The sequence below is a fragment of the Lolium perenne genome, chromosome 1 (genome assembly GCF_019359855.2).
Source record: "Lolium perenne isolate Kyuss_39 chromosome 1, Kyuss_2.0, whole genome shotgun sequence".
NCBI classification, from domain to species: Eukaryota; Viridiplantae; Streptophyta; class Magnoliopsida; order Poales; family Poaceae; genus Lolium; species Lolium perenne.
The window spans coordinates 270,537,616-270,558,808 of NC_067244.2; the positions used below are offsets into that span (position 1 = coordinate 270,537,616).

The 21,193-nt window shown below is 43.5% G+C and overlaps 2 long non-coding RNA genes across 2 annotated transcripts; both read right to left on the bottom strand.

Annotated features, from left to right (window-relative positions):
* Window positions 1-4,163: 4,163 nt before the first annotated feature.
* On the bottom strand, window positions 4,164-7,104 carry LOC127327942 (uncharacterized). The gene is made up of 4 exons (XR_007868861.2): window positions 6,789-7,104; window positions 6,603-6,699; window positions 6,173-6,515; window positions 4,164-4,475 (listed from the first exon to the last, which is right to left on the bottom strand). It is a non-coding gene; the product is annotated as an uncharacterized lncRNA (long non-coding RNA).
* A 4,173-nt stretch (window positions 7,105-11,277) lies between these two features.
* On the bottom strand, window positions 11,278-14,056 carry LOC139835738 (uncharacterized). Its single transcript, XR_011751230.1, has 4 exons — window positions 13,745-14,056; window positions 13,559-13,655; window positions 13,126-13,471; window positions 11,278-11,427 (listed from the first exon to the last, which is right to left on the bottom strand). It is a non-coding gene; the product is annotated as an uncharacterized lncRNA (long non-coding RNA).
* Window positions 14,057-21,193: the final 7,137 nt, after the last annotated feature.

A 21,193-nucleotide genomic window follows, 5' to 3' on the forward strand; every position in this document is an offset into this window, starting at 1 on the left:
AACAAGAAGATGACAATGATCCTGAGCTTCAAGATGACGCACACAATGCTCGTGATGCGCCACGTGGTAATCGTCCTCGCGGTTGGGCTCCACTTGGCCGCAATGGTCGTGGACAAGATGAGGAAGATGGTTTGGGTAAGCCCAAGTTTTCTATACCCAAGTTTGAAGGAGGAGCTGATGTTGAAGAATACCTCACTTGGGAGCTCAAGATTGAGAAGTTGTGGAGCTTACATCCACATTATACTGAAGATCGGAAGATCAAGCTTGCTTCTTCCGAATTTGATGGCTATGCTTTGCGTTGGTGGGATGCTTTTGTTCGTAACCGAGACGAGGATGGTGCGCAACCTATACGCACATGGCGTGCTATGAAGGAGGCGATGACTTCTCGCTTTGTGCCTACAAATTACCTGCGGAATATATATGATAAGATGACTCTATTGAGACAAGGTGTGAAGACTGTTGATGAATACTACATGGAGATGGAGATGCTTATGCAGCGTGGCCATGCCCGTGAGTCTCTCGAGATGACAATGCAGCATTTCCTCAACGGTTTGAAGTATGATATCAAAGGCATTGTTCGTCACTACAACTACACCAATATGAATCAATTGTTACATCATGCACGAGAAGCTGAATCAGAGTTGGCTGACGAAGCAAAGATCAAAGGTCGAGCTACAGGAGCTGGGCGTTTCACACCCCGTGCGGCACCACATACGGCGCCGGCGCCTTCGACGCGCTCCACACCTTATTCTACTCCGCCTAGTAAGCCGATATCCAATGTGTCTAACACAAAGAAGTCCGAATCTGCTGCAAGTACGAGTGGCTCTAATGTGTCTACTGCACATAACCGTGATATGCTTTGTCATACATGTGGTGGCAAGGGTCACTTCAAGAGAGATTGTCCTAACCGCAAAGTCATGATTATCAATGAGGACAATGAGTATGAGACTGGAGATGATGTTGATCCTAATGCTCCAGAAGATGATGACTATGACACTGATGGTGAAGATGCATATCCGTCTGATGCTCGCACCATTGTTGTGTTGCAGCGTGCTCTTAATGTGTTGCCTAGTGCATCTACTCAGCGCTGCAATTTGTTCCAAACAAAGGCTTTAGTTGGTCCTGACAAGGCTTGCAAAGTCATTATTGATGGCGGGAGTTGTCGCAGTTTAGCAAGCAAGGAGTTATGTACCAAGCTGAAGTTGAAGTATCTACCGCACCCGCATCCATACTATATTCAGTGGTTGAGCGACAATGGTGAGATGAAGGTAAACCACATGGTGCATGTTGAGTTTGCTATTGGACCGTATAAGGATTGCATTGATTTTGATGTCGTTCCTATGACGGTGTGTCACCTGCTATTGGGTCGGCCTTGGCTCTATGACTGTCCTGTGCAACACAATGGCCGTGCCAATACATATCACTTGGAGTTCAAGGGCAAGAAAATTAATTTACAGCCTATGACACCACAGCAAATTGTCAATGAGTCTCGTCAGAAAGTTGAAGTCAACTTGGAGGATGCTTCTTTAGATAGGCGAGAGAATTGTAATGTTGTGAGTGATATAACGAAAAGTGAGAGAGTGAATTCCTTAGTCTCATTAGCCACCAAAGAAGACATGAGAGAATTTTGTGAGGATCCTACAGCCATGCCTCTTGTGCTCTTGTACAGGGGTACGGTTTTGGTCTCTAACGACATGACCCCTCTTCCTCTTGGTGTTTCTAATGTTTTGCAGGAATTTGGCGACGTGTTTCTGGATGAGTTACCCGCAGGACTTCCACCATTGCGAGGTATTGAGCATCAAATCGACTTGATTCCCGGAGCTTCGCTACCCAATCGGGCACCATATAGAACGAACCCCGAAGAGGCGAAGGAGATACAGAAGCAAGTACAAGCGCTACTCGACAAAGGTTATATCCGCATAAGCCTTAGTCCTTGTGCTTTTCCTGTTATTTTAGTTCCTAAGAAAGATGGTACATGGCGTATGTGCGTAGATTGTAGAGCGATAAATAACATTACTATTCGATATCGTCATCCTATTCCCCGTTTAGAGGATATGCTAGATGAATTGAGTGGTGCTGCTATTTTCACTAAAATTGATTTGCGTAGTGGTTATCATCAAATTAGGATGAAAGAAGGGGATGAGTGGAAAACCGCCTTTAAAACAAAATTTGGTTTATATGAGTGGTTAGTAATGCCTTTTGGTTTGACTAATGCACCTAGCACTTTCATGAGACTGATGAACCATGTTTTGCGTGATTTTATTGGCAAGTTTGTGGTTGTGTATTTTGATGACATATTAATTTACAGTCGCAATGAATCTGATCATATTATACATATTCGACATGTTTTGCAAGTGTTGCGTGATAGTAAACTCTATGGTAATCTTGAGAAGTGCACATTTTGCAAAGATAAGGTCATATTTATGTGTTATGTTGTCTCTAAGCATGGAGTAGAAGTAGATGTGTCTAAAATTGAAGCTATTCAAAATTGGCCTACTCCCATGAATGTGAGTCAAGTTAGAAGTTTTCATGGTTTAGTTGGGTTTTATCGCCGTTTTGTGCCTAATTTTTCTACTATTGCTGCACCTTTGAATGAATTGACTAAAAAGGGTGTTGCATTTGAGTGGGGCATTGCCCAAGATCATGCTTTTGATGAACTGAAATGATTGTTAACTTCTGCACCGTTGCTTGCACTTCCTGATTTCAATAAGCAATTTGATATTGAATGTGATGCTAGTGGTATTGGAATTGGTGGTGTGTTGATGTAAGAGGGTCACCCAATTGCATATTTTTCTGAGAAACTTTCTGGTGCTAAGTTGAACTATCCAATATATGATAAAGAATTGTATGCTTTAATTAGAGTTCTTGAGGTTTGGCAACATTATTTGTGGCCAAAAGAATTTATCATACATTCTGATCATGAAGCTTTGAAATATCTGAAAGCCCAATCTACTTTGCATAGGCATCTTGCTAAGTGGGTTGAGTTCATTGAGTCTTTTCCATACATTATTAAGCATAAGAAAGGAAAAGATAATATTGTTGCTGATGCTCTATCTAGTAAGAATATGCTATTAACTGAACTTGATGTTAAAATTCCTGGATTAGAAGTGCTATGTGATTTGTATGCTACGGATCATGATTTTGCTGAACCATATCGCTTATGTGCTCTTGGTAAAACATGGGATAAATATCACATACATGATGGGTTCTTGTTTCGAGCTAACAAACTATGTGTTCCAGAATCGTCTGTGCGTTTGCTCTTATTGCAGGAATCACATGCTGGAGGTTTGATGGGTCACTTTGGGCGTGAGAAGACGCTACTCATGCTCGCTGATCATTTTTATTGGCCAAAGATGAGGCGGGATGTGGACAGGTATGTGAAGAGGTGCATTACTTGCAACAAGTCCAAGTCCAAGCTGAAGCCTCACGGTTTGTATACTCCATTACCGGCACCTACTACACCTTGGGAAGATATTAGTATGGATTTTGTGTTGGGTTTGCCGCGTACTAAAAGAGGACATGATTCTATATTTGTGGTAGTGGACAGATTTTCTAAAATGTCACACTTTATTGCCTGCCACAAAAGCGACGATGCGTCGCATATTGCTAACCTGTTTTTCAGGGAGATTGTTCGACTACATGGTGTCCCGAAGACTATTGTTTGTGATCGTGATGTGAAGTTCATGAGCTACTTCTGGAAGACACTTTGGGGAAAGCTAGGGACAAAGCTACTGCTCAGTACTACTTGTCATCCCCAAACTGATGGTCAAACTGAGGTGGTGACTCGAACCTTGTCACAACTGTTGAGATCCATGATCAAGAAGAACCTGAAGGAGTGGGAAGAGTGTTTACCGCATGTGGAGTTTGCGTACAACAGGGTGGTACATTCTACCATGGAGATGTGTCCTTTTGAGGTGGTGTATGGTTTCAAACCCATTACCCCACTTGACTTGTTGCCTTTGCCTATACATGAGAGGGTTAATATGGAGGCATCCAAGAGGGCAGATTTTGTGCGAAAAATCCATGTGAAGACTAAAGAGTTGATAGAGAAGAAAGGCAAGAGCAATGCTGCAAGGGTGAATAAGAAGCGCAAAGAGATGTTGTTCAAGCCTGGTGATATGGTCTGGGTACATTTTCGCAAGGATAGTGTGGGGACCCTGGACTAACGGTCCGAAATTCCCTGTTATGTATACAGTTCACGATCCCATGATCAGTGCGCCGTGAACACATAACCGAACTGATATCAAATTACACCATCCATTTCAAAGCGGAGAAAGAAAAGTACAACATGGTCACATGACCCATACTTACATAATAGCCTCGAAGGGCTAACTAAACATCAGAGTAGCATCATCACTTCAGCAGTGCAGTACCCAAGTCATCTGCCATAACCCTACAGGCAACTGACTGGGAAGACGTTCCTAGCTCGCATAGACGTCGTCAACTCCTTCTTCATCCATCGTGTTCCTCCAAGTCTGGCCAAGTAAATAGCCGGGGACAAAGCCGTGAGTACATTTGGAATTGTACTCGCAAACCATCAAGAAAGATGCTAACAGAGCTAACTAAAAGAGACAAGAGAGGAAGAATAGTTTCTCTTGTGGATATAGCATGTGAAAGAGAATCAGTTTCTCTTGTGGATAAAGCATGCCGGCATCTCAAGTGATGCGGACACTTTGGTGGTCCTATGACATCTCTATATCTTTATTGAAGAAGATACTTCAAAAGATAGACTACGACATCTCTATATCTTTATTGAAGAAGATTCTTCAAAAGATAAACTATGACATCTCTACATCTTTATAGAAGAAGAGTTCCTCTACATGAAAACACTAGGAAGGGTCACCCAATATTTGTTTCATTTTCCTCAACCATCTCCACATGGTCGGCACAACATCTTTCCCGTACCCTTCTGGTACTTCCAACACACGCATTTCCTTTGGAAATCATTTTCAAAACCAAAACTCGACACAGCTCGGTAACGGCCATCCCAACCGTCCATGACCGCGGACGCGGCTATTCGAATAGTTTTGACTCTGCAGAGTTTGCACACTTTCACCACAACTATCCGGATACCTATCGTGTGGGCATCATCCCCGCATAACGACATATGCCACGACGGATACCCGGACATAACCTTTCGCCCATTCGACTTAACACGAGGTCCTACCCTATGGAGTATGTACCTCCCCGGCACCGTGGCAGCTCACCTCCTCTTGAGCGTGGCTCCACCGCCAAGCCAGGAGACCCATAGTGTCTTCCGGACGGGTCAGCCCCGAAGGCCTCCCGTTATACTATTGTCCCAACCATGACAACCCGGACTCGGGGGTAACCGTACCCTTGTATAGTTGTGCGGTGCCTCATGCTAAGAAGAACAAACGTCAAGTTAAGCCCCGTGCCCACGTTGGAGTAGCTATGGTTGCGCTGTGTAATTGTTCCGGGCGAATACAAAGAACCATGTGTCGTTTTTCTCAAAACTCAACTCACACACACACATTCCTTTTCTCAACCATCTTTGACAAGATCCTTTTTGCCTTTATAAACCATACACTTGGGTAAGGTTAACTCACCCAAGGTTTTCATAAACATTTACAACAAGGTAAACCTTGAGGGGTTCCCAACCTATAGTTTCATGAGTTGAACTAGTATTGCACTACGGCCGAGATGAGAGTCATCCCGCCATAGATGAGGTATAAAGGGGTAGTGGAGTGGATCATACTTGCTTAAGTTAAGCATGTATTATGACAACACAAGGAGGAATATACTCTCAGATTTGTGGTGCTAACTACACAACTTAGATAGTGGAGTGTCACTATCCAACATATTCTCCAAGATGGTACACGGCATACTCCTCTCAAGTTGAGAATACACCAAGATCATGACAATGATACCTCTATACTACAAATGGGGTGGGTGTGGTGTAAGTTACTATCTTGAGATGGAACATGCTCAAGTTGAGCATACAAGATAACCAAGTGGGATAGCACGGCCATGCTACCATGCATCCCATAACACAAAGACAAATAGTGGAGCATCATCACTAGGGAGTACCCCACTTGCAAACACACATAGATGACATAAATAGAGATAATAACACACATAGAATGAAGGTGCTTTGAACATCAACAAATGACATCCAACAAGACACCGGATCAGAGATCAAAAGATGGCTTGCCTTGGCTTATTTGTCCCTGTACTTCTTCAACTCTATCAATATAAGAATCCCAACAATATAAATAAAATCCTTGTCCAATTCCACTTCTTCTTCTTCTCCGGAATTGCTCGCGTCTAGTAAAGGTATGAGAGTATCACAACTTAGCAATTGCCTCTCTCGGTTATCACCATGGTATAACCCAACATCCCCCAATTGGTTTCATTCAAAAATTCGTTCCCAAGCTCCTGGTTTAATTCGACAAAGTCAGATCTGACCAGATCTTGACCTGTGAACCATTTCAGTTTCAGGAGGTCAATCGAAGTGAAACCACCGCCAAAATGAAGGTATTGAAGAGGGCTTTCAACTACAGTTGAGTTTGCTCAAAAAGGTTTCGTAAAATGGAACAAATCTAACAAACAGTGAATCTGCATGTTTACAGAACTTTATTTACCACGGACAATCCGTAACGAATTTGAGGATGAGACCAACGCCAAGTTGTAGATCTTTTCCGTATCTATCTGCGGAACTTTGAATCACTCGATTTGGATCTGCGCACGAGATTTGGTGGATTTTACAAGTTCGTACCAGAATCTGAAACAGCAAGATAGCAGAAATTACTGCAAGGATTTGGACGAACTTTGCTCAAGAACTTCAGATCTGAGGATAGCTCAAGCTTCTCCATGCTTGGACCAACATGCACCTGCATCAAGATCCAATCTTAGCAATGGAGGAAGAGGAAGAGGAGAGAAAACCATCTAGGGTTGGGGAGAAGAAGGAGAGGGAGGCTCTCATGGTGAGGAGGAGCTTGAGGGAGGAGGGAGCTTCATCTTGGAGTGCCTTCCATGGCCATGGCCGGCCATGGGAGCAAGGGGCAGCAGCATTTTCGTGGGGGAGAGGTAGAGGAGAGTGTGAGGGAGTGGAGTGTGAGAAAAATGACCAAAGGAGGAGGGAGTGGCCGGCCAAGGGCCAATTTATAGAGGAAGAGGGGTGGCTGCCTCCTTATTTGATTGGCCAAGTTGGGTGGCTGCCCATTTAGTGATTGGGGTAGTTGGGAGGCAAGGCTTGGAAGAGAAGGAAATGAGGAGGGAGGGCTGGCCGAATTTTCTTGCCATGGCCGGCTCCTTCTTGACAACCACAAGTGAACAAACCAAGTGCAATGCCACTTCATGAATGTCGACCAAGGTTGAGTATTTGAGGGGTTAGCTAAAAATGGTTTGATGATGTATTAAAATTTGGGAGAGAGGTGATAATAAACATTGGTGGCAATGTTGGAGAATAAAGTACTTTGATCAAATTATCATATTGGCGAAGAGATGATGGTGGTGATGGTGGTTGAGACAATGGTAGAGCAAGATTAAGAGAGATGGTGAGTGAAGTAACCATATACTCACAATGAAGAATATGGGGACTTAAATCATGAATTCATGAGGTCAAGGTAATGATGGAAAAGAATATAAATTGCTCTACAAATGAGAGGTCAATAGGGAGTGAGTTGAAAGTATCAAATGATCATCCGTTTGATCCAGAATTGGAGGATGGAGGGGATACAATGTGGGGGATCAGAGATATGCATAAGATGTGCAAGAGTTGTCATTTGAAATAGATCTTGTTTGAAAAGTATTTGAAACACCTCAATTGTCTAGGGACACTTGGGAATGAACTCAAGTGGAATGAAGTTTGAAAGTGTTGAGATAAAACTAGTTGGAACATAGGGGTTCAAAATATTCTACTTACTTTCTCAAGTAAGGTAGAGTTTTTCTCAAAGGTAAAAATAAGCAAGAGGAAAACAAGAAATGGTATAGGTACCATAAACAAACTTTTTGTTAAAACAAAGCAAAATAGAAATAATGTTTTATAAATCAATACTTGGTAGAAATGGGATGAAAAACAATACCCATTTCAGTTCCTTGTTTTCTTTGAAGAGAAATCTTGGAAAGTTTTAATAAAACTAGAAGTAGTTTTGTGATCAAAACTAGAGAAGGAAAACTGTAGGATTTTTGAGGAGGGAAACTAATTTAGGGAGGAGTGTTCTCAAGGGTAGATGGTGGCTACAAAATGTATCCATCATTCCCACTCTTGGTTTTGTGAAGATTAAACTTAATAAAAACAAGAGGTAAAAGTGAAGGAAGTGATCTAGAGTTGAATCATTGGATAGGGTATAAGATCAAGTTGAATATATGTGATGCAAGGGTAGAATGAGACATGCAGGATGTGGAAATTGTAGAGGGAGATGCACAGATGAGATCCATGCATTGAGATCACCAAGTTGTGAATTAAGGATGATTGAGCTATCTTGTACCACAAAGAGAAAAATCAAGATGGCACACCCATGTTGTCATCAGGAGAGAGGTTTGATGTAGTAAGAAGGAAAACAATTCTTCCTAAGCCACACATGTGTTTTATTTGGTGAGTTGCTTGTTTAACCACTAGGGGTGTCGTTTTATGAGGTAGCTCAAGACAAAATTCAACAAGCAAATCAAGACAATTCATCTACCAACAGATCAAGGCAATTCATCAAAGCAAACAGATCAAGGCAATTCACCTTAATTAGTCTATAGAAAAAGTTTTTGTTCCCCCTGATTTTTGAAATAAGGACAACTAATCAAGGTGGAAAAAGTTGGGGTGTTACAGATCTTCCACCCTTAAAATAATCTCGTCCCGAGATTACTAAGCGTAGGACTAGAGGGGTTGTAAAGTTTAACTAAAGTTAGACTCCATTCTTCAGGAGATGTGCCATTGTTGAGAAGGTCGTTGCTTCATCTTTTGGTAGACATGATGGATTCATGTCGATGGCGAGCTTCATGAAGAGGTCGACTACTCTATGTAGGGGTTAGACCTGTAGCTTCTAAGCGATCCTAGGGGGGTTCAAAATTCTGGGAGAGTTAGTGCACCCAACGGCGCTTGAGTAGGGCTGAAAACCTTTTTAGAGTTAGCTTGATTTTAGTGGGAGACGAAGTCTTCCACCCTTAAGATTTTTCATCGGGTTCTCGAAAAACTCAGAGCTTCTGCCTTGTAGTTCTGTCTGGGGCTTCGGAAGAAGTCATCGGTCTTCCTTGTTCAGCTGAAGAATCTTCGGGGGCGACGTGCAGACCACCACTTCAAGAGGCACTCATGGTGTTAACTGAACCATATGGGACGCGCGGCGAGTTAGAAAGTTGAAGAAACGCCTGGTTGGTACCCATATGAAGCAGCAACAGGGGTTGTCGAAGACAATCTTCAGCTTGAGGGTCAGTGCTGATTTCAGTAACCACTAAGAAGTTAGCGGGTAAACTACGCCTAAAGTCTTGAGTCTTGGAGTATCTTCAGAAGCTTCATTTGATGAGGACCAGATGAACCATGTGGTGTAGCTCGGCTTTGACGCTATTGTTCTCTCAACTTGTTAGACGGTGTGTTCGAGGGTAGTTTCAAAAAGATATTCTCGCGGTTAGCGCGAGTATACTCCAAGGTTAGACCAAGTTAGCATGTCTTCTCGTAGAGGTGCAGTCACTCTTGAAGGTAGGGCTTCTTCTTTCTTGGCGTAGTGGGGATGCTCCAGCTGATCTTGAAGGAAGTCAGCGTAGATAGGGGTCGGGTTAGTTTTCTTGACGGTTGAAAAACAACTTCCAACGGGTTTAGAGTTAGAGTCTTTCGTTAGTCTACCCAATTTAACTAATAGTTAGCAATACATCGGCGAGGCAAACTTTAATCCTATCATTGCATGTGACACCCATACAACCATAACCAGAGACACAATACCACTAACAGAGGCTACTGGTATTTTTCCTAGATGCACAGTAACAAAACAAGATCAACACAATTGGAATCATTCAAAAATATTTATTTTTCAATTTTTGAGACTCAAAATACTAACCAGAAACAGTGATCAAGTTTTATTTATTAAAAATCGCACAAAAATCCTAAAAATACAAGGTCAGTGGCGTCTGAAAGATAATTTCATACTGGTTCTAGTGCAATTGGAATCACATCAATCGGAGCTACCAAACTATTTTTATTAGCAAAACAGTACACTGGCAGATTTCCATTTTTAATTTCTGTTTCACAAACCTCAAACAATTAAAAAGGGCGGAAACGTCTAAATAGCAAGACATACATGCACACAGCAAACAGATACAAACATTCAAGGCAGCACACTAGGGAACCACAAGCAATCATCACACCAGACATGGTACTCTAAGTACCCAGAAATTCCTAATGCGCGGGGAAGCTCAATCAAAGCGATTGAGTTTGTCCTATCCATCCTATAGGTTTGGGGCTGGTCGCATATGTTGACGTCTTCATAACATTAGCATCAGCTTCAACTTGGATCCTTGTAGCAGTTGGTGGTGAAGGGGCCGGGTGTTGAGTCGTTGATGTTGAGGCGGAGGAGAAAGCTGCGTAGAACTTCTAGTCTCGACATCCCGGAAACATGAAGTCTTCGAAGAGGTAGCTGTTGAGGTGCTTCTGAAGTAGAGATCTTCTCGTGGCTGGCCTAAAAATAACTAGTCAAGGAATTGAGAACTTGATCCTTGACGACTGTGAAAGTGCGAGTCCAAAGAGGAACAAGGTCAGCTCTCTGACAGACTTTGGTGACAACCAAAGACATGATCCTTTATCCCTTTGTGTGCACGGCTAAGTCGGCATCCAATCTTCAATAGCTGTCGTTGGAGATACACGAGTCTTCCCGAGGGATTGATCCATCTTTGAGTTTGAGTCTCCGGTCTGAGTTGGGGACATCGTCTAACATGTGGGTTTGAAGTGGATGAGACAATAGAGTAAGAATTTTGAAACATTTTAATAAAGCGGAGGGATAAGAATTTAGAAGCTTTGAAGAAATAAGAGGAGTAGAAGCTATGCTTCCTACTAAAGAAATAATTTGTTTCGTAAATAGTTTTTCCCAATTACTTGTCTCCTAACTAACGTCCATGCTAACTAAGGTCTCCTACAGTCAGGATAGCTCTGATACCAGCTCTGTGGGGACCCCGGACTAACGGTCCGAAATTCCCTGTTATGTATACAGTTCACGATCCCATGATCAGTGCGCCGTGAACACATAACCGAATTGATATCAAATTACACCATCCATTTCAAAGCGGAGAAAGAAAAGTACAACATGGTCACATGACCCATACTTACATAATAGCCTCGAAGGGCTAACTAAACATCAGAGTAGCATCATCACTTCAGCAGTGCAGTACCCAAGTCATCTGCCATAACCCTACATGCAACTGACTGGGAAGACGTTCCTAGCTCGCATAGACGTCGTCAACTCCTTCTTCATCCATCGTGTTCCTCCAAGTCTGGCCAAGTAAATAGCCAGGGACAAAGCCGTGAGTACATTTGGAATTGTACTCGCAAACCATCAAGAAAGATGCTAACAGAGCTAACTAAAAGAGACAAGAGAGGAAGAATAGTTTCTCTTGTGGATATAGCATGTGAAAGAGAATCAGTTTCTCTTGTGGATAAAGCATGCCGGCATCTCAAGTGATGCGGACACTTTGGTGGTCCTATGACATCTCTATATCTTTATTGAAGAAGATACTTCAAAAGATAGACTACGACATCTCTATATCTTTATTGAAGAAGATTCTTCAAAAGATAAACTATGACATCTCTACATCTTTATAGAAGAAGAGTTCCTCTACATGAAAACACTAGGAAGGGTCACCCAATTTTTGTTTCATTTTCCTCAACCATCTCCACATGGTCGGCACAACATCTTTCCCGTACCCTTCCGGTACTTCCAACACACGCATTTCTTTTGGAAATCATTTTCAAAACCAAAACTCGACACAGCTCGGTAACGGCCATCCCAACCATCCATGACCGCGGACGCGGCTATTCGAATAGTTTTGACTCTGCAGAGTTTGCACACTTTCACGACAACTATCCGGATACCTATCGTGTGGGCATCATCCCCGCATAATGACATATGCCACGACGGATACCCGGACATAACCTTTCGCCCATTCGACTTAACACGAGGTCCTACCCTATGGAGTATGTACCTCCCCGGCACCATGGCAGCTCACCTCCTCTTGAGCGTGGCTCCACCGCCAAGCCAGGAGACCCATAGTGTCTTCCGGACGGGTCAGCCCCGAAGGCCTCCCGTTATACTATTGTCCCAACCATGACAACCCCGACTCGGGGGTAACCGTACCCTTGTATAGTTGTGCGGTGCCTCATGCTAAGAAGAACAAACGTCAAGTTAAGCCCCGTGCCCACGTTGGAGTAGCTATGGTTGCGCTGTATAATTGTTCCGGGCGAATACAAAGAACCATGTGTCGTTTTTTCTCAAAACTCAACTCACACACACACATTCCTTTTCTCAACCATCTTTGACAAGATCCTTTTTGCCTTTATAAACCATACACTTGGGTAGGGTTAACTCACCCAAGGTTTTCATAAACATTTACAACAAGGTAAACCTTGAGGGGTTCCCAACCTATAGTTTCATGAGTTGAACTAGTATTGCACTACGGCCGAGATGAGAGTCATCCCGCCATAGATGAGGTATAAAGGGGTAGTGGAGTGGATCATACTTGCTTAAGTTAAGCATGTATTATGACAACACAAGGAGGAATATACTCTCAGATTTGTGGTGCTAACTACACAACTTAGATAGTGGAGTGTCACTATCCAACATATTCTCCAAGATGGTACACGGCATACTCCTCTAAAGTTGAGAATACACCAAGATCATGACAATGATACCTCTATACTACAAATGGGGTGGGTGTGGTGTAAGTTACTATCTTGAGATGGAACATGCTCAAGTTGAGCATACAAGATAACCAAGTGGGATAGCACGGCCATGCTACCACGCATCCCATAACACAAAGACAAATAGTGGAGCATCACCACTAGGGAGTACCCCACTTGCAAACACACATAGATGACATAAATAGAGATAATAACACACATAGAATGAAGGTGCTTTGAACATCAACAAATGACATCCAACAAGACACCGGATCAGAGATCAAAAGATGGCTTGCCTTGGCTTATTTGTCCCTGTACTTCTTCAACTCTATCAATATAAGAATCCCAACAATATAAATAAAATCCTTGTCCAATTCCACTTCTTCTTCTTCTTCTCCGGAATTGCTCGCGTCTAGTAAAGGTATGAGAGTATCACAACTTAGCAATTGCCTCTCTCGGTTATCACCATGGTATAACCCAACATCCCCCAATTGGTTTCATTCAAAAATTCGTTCCCAAGCTCCTGGTTTAATTCGACAAAGTCAGATCTGACCAGATCTTGACCTGTGAACCATTTCAGTTTCAGGAGGTCAATCGAAGTGAAACCACCGCCAAAATGAAGGTATTGAAGAGGGCTTTCACCTACAGTTGAGTTTGCTAAAAAAGGTTTCGTAAAACGGAACAAATCTAACAAACAGTGAATCTGCATGTTTACAGAACTTTATTTACCACGGACAATCCGTAAAGAATTTGAGGATGAGACCAACACCAAGTTGTAGATCTTTTCCGTATCTATCTGCAGAACTTTGAATCACTCGATTTGGATCTGCGCACGAGATTTGGTGGATTTTACAAGTTCGTACCAGAATCTGAAACAGCAAGATAGCAGAAATTACTGCAAGGATTTGGACGAACTTTGCTCAAGAACTTCAGATCTGAGGATAGCTCAAGCTTCTCCATGCTTGGACCAACATGCACCTGCATCAAGATCCAATCTTAGCAATGGAGGAAGAGGAAGAGGAGAGAAAACCATCTAGGGTTGGGGAGAAGAAGGAGAGGGAGGCTCTCATGGTGAGGAGGAGCTTGAGGGAGGAGGGAGCTTCATCTTGGAGTGCCTTCCATGGCCATGGCCGGCCATGGGAGCAAGGGGCAGCAGCATTTTCGTGGGGGAGAGGTAGAGGAGAGTGTGAGGGAGTGGAGTGTGAGAAAAATGACCAAAGGAGGAGGGAGTGGCTGGCCAAGGGCCAATTTATAGAGGAAGAGGGGTGGCTGCCTCCTTATTTGATTGGCCAAGTTGGGTGGTTGCCCATTTAGTGATTGGGGTAGTTGGGAGGCAAGGCTTGGAAGAGAAGGAAATGAGGAGGGAGGGCTGGCCGAATTTTCTTGCCATGGCCGGCTCCTTCTTGACAACCACAAGTGAACAAACCAAGTGCAATGCCACTTCATGAATGTCGACCAAGGTTGAGTATTTGAGGGGTTAGCTAAAAATGGTTTGATGATGTATTAAAATTTGGGAGAGAGGTGATAATAAACATTGGTGGCAATGTTGGAGAATAAAGTACTTTGATCAAATTATCATATTGGCCAAGAGATGATGGTGGTGATGGTGGTTGAGACAATGGTAGAGCAAGATTAAGAGAGATGGTGAGTGAAGTAACCATATACTCACAATGAAGAATATGGGGACTTAAATCATGAATTCATGAGGTCAAGGTAATGATGGAAAAGAATATAAATTGCTCTACAAATGAGAGGTCAATAGGGAGTGAGTTGAAAGTATCAAATGATCATCCATTTGATCCAGAATTGGAGGATGGAGGGGATACAATGTGGTGGATCAGAGATGTGCATAAGATGTGCAAGAGTTGTCATTTGAAATAGATCTTGTTTGAAAAGTATTTGAAACACCTCAATTGTCTAGGGACACTTGGGAATGAACTCAAGTGGAATGAAGTTTGAAAGTGTTGAGATAAAACTAGTTGGAACATAGGGGTTCAAAATATTCTACTTACTTTCTCAAGTAAGGTAGAGTTTTTCTCAAAGGTAAAAATAAGCAAGAGGAAAACAAGAAATGGTATAGGTACCATAAACAAACTTTTTGTTAAAACAAAGCAAAATAGAAATAATGTTTTATAAATCAATACTTGGTAGAAATGGGATGAAAAACAAAACCCATTTCAGTTCCTTGTTTTCTTTGAAGAGAAATCTTGGAAAGTTTTAATAAAACTAGAAGTAGTTTTGTGATCAAAACTAGAGAAGGAAAACTGTAGGATTTTTGAGGAGGGAAACTAATTTAGGGAGGAGTGTTCTCAAGGGTAGATGGTGGCTACAAAATGTATCCATCATTCCCACTCTTGGTTTTGTGAAGATTAAACTTGAATAAAAACAAGAGGTAAAAGTGAAGGAAGTGATCTAGAGTTGAATCATTGGATAGGGTATAAGATCAAGTTGAATATATGTGATGCAAGGGTAGAATGAGACATGCAGGATGTGGAAATTGTAGAGGGAGATGCACAGATGAGATCCATGCATTGAGATCACCAAGTTGTGAATTAAGGATGATTGAGCTATCTTGTACCACAAAGAGAAAAATCAAGATGGCACACCCATGTTGTCATCAGGAGAGAGGTTTGATGTAGTAAGAAGGAAAACAATTCTTCCTAAGCCACACATGTGTTTTATTTGGTGAGTTGCTTGTTTAACCACTAGGGGTGTCGTTCTATGAGGTAGCTCAAGACAAAATTCAACAAGCAAATCAAGACAATTCATCTACCAACAGATCAAGGCAATTCATCATAGCAAACATATCAAGGCAATTCACCTTAATTAGTCCATAGAAAAAGTTTTTCTTCCCCCTGATTTTTGAAATAAGGACAACTAATCAAGGTGGAAAAAGTTGGGGTGTTACAGATAGGTTCCCGAAGCTGCGTAAGTCTAAGTTGAAGCCTCGTGGTGCTGGTCCTTACAAAGTGCTTGCCAAGATCAATGATAATGCATACTCGATAGATCTTCCAGTTGATGAGTTTGGTGTCAGTAATTCTTTCAATGTTGCTGATTTGACACCATATGATGGAGAAGACCTTGGAGCGTCGAGGTCGACGCCTTTTGAAGGGGGGGAGGTGATGAGGACATCCCTACTACACCACTACCTCCGTCATTGATAAATGAAGATGAACCTGCTGTGAAGCTCAAGTCCAATGAAGTTCGGATTGGACCAATTACAAGGGCTCGTGCGAAGCTACTTAAACAACAGGTAAACTTGTTTCTAAACGGTACTTTGATTGATGAGAACTTTATGCTGCCTAAGTCCTATTACTTATGTATCATCAGGTATCAAGAGGAGACGAGCATCGCACGAGGAGGAGAGGAGCAGCTGGACATGAAGATGGATGTCAAGATGGACGTGAAGCTGGACATGGAGCTGGACATGAAGATATCTCATGGACGCGCGAGGGAGGAGCGGGAGGCATGCACGAGAGGAGAAGTCGACGTCCAGGCCGGTCCAGCACCCGGTTAGACCGGCCTCCAGACCGGCCAGCCCGGTCCCTGGCCCGGTTGACCGGGCGCCAACCGGACGCATCGTACCGGACCAAAACCGGATGAAGATTTTGCGAAATTTTTGGTTGCCGCCCGGTTGACCGGATGCCAGACCGGCCGGCCCGATCCCTGGCCCGGTTGACCGGATTCCATACCGGATCCGTCCGAGTCTGTCTCGACCAGATCTATTCTGGGTCGGTTATTCTTGTATCTTTTCGACCAGAAGTCGTCCCGGACGCCTATATAAGTGCCCAGGACGCCCCCCTAGCTGCTTTAGACCACGTTTAAGATAAACCCTAGTTCTTAGTTGTTTGCTCTAGCAAAACTATTGAATCCCTACACCATATTACTTGATATTGTGTAGATCCTGAAAAAGTCTTGTGTGATCTGCTGTTCCATTGGGAATTAGACGGTTGCAACTTACCGCTTCGTGGTCGGCGGCTACGTGCGCAAGTGTGTGGAGTTGCGAATATCTTGCAGGGTTGAGAGCTGTTGCATTGGCGACAGGGACCAATCGAGAGATCTCGTTGCGTCATACAAGTTATCATCCACTACATCGTCGTGTTTCTCCGCTGCCATCACCCCGTGATCGTCATCACCACTGTTGCTTACTGAGAAGATCGGGCCACCCCATATCAGAGTATGACTTGGAATGTCCTGAAGGCGATCAGCTTATCGACGCGCTTTCTCTTCTTGAAATCCATGGAGATGAAGCACGCGAAGGCCTTGCTGACGCTGAAGCAGGTTTGTCGAATCTTTTCCCCTATTTCTTCCCGAAGAAAGAGGAGCCCAACACTTTTACTGCTCTCGCCAAAAGCTTCAACGTGCCAGAAGTTCTTGGGCTCAAACTTCACCAAGAAGGCCTGAAGCTTGGTGTTGAAGGCACCATCGCTCTGATTGCTGATAGCCAGCAAGACATCGACTGGGCTAAATTTGGCAACATAAAGGAGATGGAAACGAATAAATGGCACTCTTTAATTAGAGCTGCCAAGCCACCCTCAAAGCCGATCCTTGCCTTCCTTGGGTGCAAACCAACTCCTGCTCCAAGTTCATCCAAGCCGGAGGTCAAGTAGACCACCCTGTCTTTCTTATTTTATCTTTTTCCTTTTGATGCTATCGCCAAAGTAGCTTTGGCGACACTTACCCCACTAGTTTGTTAGGGCGTCCTCCGTTGTAATCTCTTGTAAATATTCTGAAAATCAATGGAATTCTATTTTGCTTGATGATTGATGTCGAACCTTTTGTTCCAGTTGAAATTTGATAACTACACTCCAACTCCTCGTCCCTCCGATGTTTTTCCTACTTCCTCTCACTCGAAGAAAGCGCCTATTAATAGTGAGCTTGGTGAAGATTCCTCGAGTAAGGGTTCAGCGCAAGACTTGGAGGAACTTCGTCAACAGCTTCAGTATGCGAAGAAGCAAACACTTGTGATGATGGAGCAGTCTCGAAAATCATCCGAAAAAGAGAAGGTTGCACTGCAGCAAGCTCAAGAGGCCATAGCTGCCAAGGAAGCCGACGTTTCTGAAGCTGCAAAAGCTACCACTCGAGAGAATTTTATGCTCGAGTTGATGAATGAATCCAGTTTGGAGATGTCAGGTATGCTTTTGCAAACCAAAACTTCTTCTATTTTCCCGTTGTTTCCTCCTTTGAAATTCTTGTGCTGTCGCCAAATAGGTTCCTTTCTCGACACTGCTGCTGAAGACCAAAGGGTAGACTCAAGGACAAATCTCCTGGTTAACCTCTCCCTTAACCATGGTTCTCTGTTCTCAGCCACTCCAGACCGTACCCGACAGATTGTCAGGTTTCAAGACCGCGCCTGTCAGGTTCATGAGTTCCTTTATTTCTGTACCAGAACCTTGTCCTTGGTTTATAGTACAATGTTTCCTCGGAACGAGATACCGGACACCCTTCTTGGTCCGATTGAAAAATTTCGGGATGCCCCTCGTATCCATAACTTTGTGCGAGCTCAACTGTCTGCTGGAGCAAGATTCGCCATGATTATGATACAGATTTCCTATAAAAAATTAGACCTGATGAAGATTGTCTCCAAGTGCCTGGCCAAGCAGTCGAAGCGGAAAAGGAACATCGACAAAATCAATGATATTGTAACTCCTGTAGCCGAAGAAATGATGGACGAACTTCTTCGGATGGATTCTGAATTCTTTGTCAAAGGGAGCTATGCCGAACATACGACAACTGCTGCAAATAACAAAGGTCTATCCATAGATAGTATATTAGGCATTAACTGAGTTGTACTATATTGCGGGAAATTACATATATTTTTTGTGTCAAATTCTTCGTGATGATGAGGTTGTCTATATTGTGAAGTATAATCCATATTGCGAAGCCCCCGAGCCTTTGGCCGGAGCTCAAACTGTTTTTTGCGTCTCGATGAATTTACTATTTTGCGAGAGGATATGTATTTTGCTGTCGTGGGTTATGAGCCCCCGAGCCTGTCGACGAAAAAAGATGTATATCACCAATATCTTTTACTATATTGCAGCACCGCGAGCCCGCCTCATAAAAAATGTTTTCAGCCCCACTCGGTGCCCTGAAAAGGAAAAGAGTGCGTCTGAAAACTCGCGGGCGTTTCAGTACATTGTATATTTACAAAGGAGGACTATATTTCGACTCTAAGCGTAGAATCGCCTGAGTTGCGCCACGTTCCAGGGGTTTTTCTCGGGAACCCCCTTCTTCTTGTCCTTGATCCTGTACGCTCCTCCTTCAATTACTTCTGTGACGATGTAAGGGCCAAGCCATGGCGACTCAAGTTTTTCAGTACTCTGTTGATTGAGTCGTAGAACTAAATCTCCGACCTGAAAAGACCTTGGTCGCAAACGTCGACTGTGGTAGTTTTTCAAGTCTTGCTGGTACTTGGTGACCCGTGATAGTACTTCATCTCGAGCTTCGTCAAGGGCATCAACATTGTCCTCTAATGCTCTTCTGGAAGTTTCTTTATCATATTCTATGACTCTTGGGGAGTCGTGCTCTATTTCTATCGGTAGTACTGCCTCAGCTCCATGGACCAGAAAAAACGGAGTTTCCTGTGTTGCTGTATTTGGCGTTGTTCGAATACTCCACAATACACTTGGCAACTCTTCTGGCCAAGTATGTCGAGCTTTTTCCAGCGGTCCTAACAGGCGCTTCTTGATATCATTGCAGATGATACCATTGGCTTTCTCGACTTGACCATTGGTTTGCGGGTGCCCAACTGACGCGAAGTGCAATTTGATGCCTACTTCCACGCAGTATGCCTTGAATTCCTTGGATGTAAAGTTACTGCCATTGTCCGTGACGATGCTATGAGGTACTCCAAACCGAAAAACAATGCTTTTCATGAACTTGATTGCTGATGCTGCGTCTGGTGAGTTTATCGGCTTTGCTTCTATCCACTTGGTGAATTTGTCGACAGCGATGAGCATATACTCGTATCCTCCTGGCGAGTCTTTGTGTAATTTTCCTACCATATCGAGACCCCATTGAGTAAAGGGCCAAGATAGTGGTATTGGCATCAGCTCCGCTGATGGAGAGTGAGGCTTTGCGGCAAATCTCTGGCACGCGTCACAAGTTCGCACTATCTCTTTCGCGTCCTCGATTGCTGTCAACCAGTAAAATCCAGCCCAGAAAACCTTGGCCGCAATAGCTCGACTGCTCACGTGATGACCACATATTCCCTCGTGTACATCCTTCAAGATTATCCTTCCTTCTTCGGGTGTGACGCACCTTTGTAACACACCCGAAATATTGCGCTTGTACAACTCCCCTTTGACCACTGTAAAGGCTTTGGATCGTTGAATAACTCGCCTTGCTTCAACTGGGTCGTCGGGTATTTCTTTCCTTAAGATGTATGATATGTATGCTTGCATCCATAGGACCTGCACCATCATCACTAGCTCCTGGTCCTCTTCTTCTTCTGGTGCTTCCTTGGGAGCCGTCGAGGTTTTCTCCTCCTTCGGCTTCTTCTGCGCCTTCTTCGGCTTTGTAGACCTCTCAGTTATCTCTTCCCAGAACACACCTGGTGGGATTGCGAGGCAGTGCAACCCGATGTTTGCAAGAACATCGGCTTCATCATTACTCAGCCTGCTGATGTGGTTTACTTCGCATCCATCAAATAACTTCTCGAGCTCATTGTACACTTCCTTGTATGCCACCATGCTATCATTGACTGCGTCACACTGGTTCATGACTTGCTGAGCCACCAATTGTGAGTCGCCAAAGATTTTTAATCGAGTTGCACCACAAGCTTTCGCCATCTTCATCCCGTGTATAAGAGCTTCATATTTTGCCTCATTGTTAGACGCGTTTGGGAACGTCATCCGTAGGACATACTTCAGTTTGTCGCCTTAGGTGATATAAGTATCACGCCTGCACCAGCTCCTTCTACCCTCTTGGACCCGTCAAAGTTCATAGTCCAAGTTCTTGATAAATCCGGGGGTCCTGTGTTTTGCAGCTCCATCCACTCTGCGATGAAATCTGGCAGAATTTGCGACTTTATTGCTTTTCTTTTTTCATACGTGATGTCCCGAGGAGAAAGTTCTGTTCCCCAAAGGGAGACACGACCTGTAGCTTCTGGATTGTTTAGTATATTTGATAGAGGTGCTTCATTGACCACTATTATCGGGTGTGCCAAAAAATAGTGGCGCAATTTTCTTGCGGTTGTGAATACTCCATATGCTAGCTTCTGGTACTGTGGGTACCGCTGTTTTGAAGGCGATAGAACTTCACTGATAAAATATACCAGCCTCTGTACCCCATGGAGTTTTCCTTCTTCTTCTCTTTCGACAACTAGTGCCGTGCTGACCACTTGGGGTGTAGCCGCAATGTATA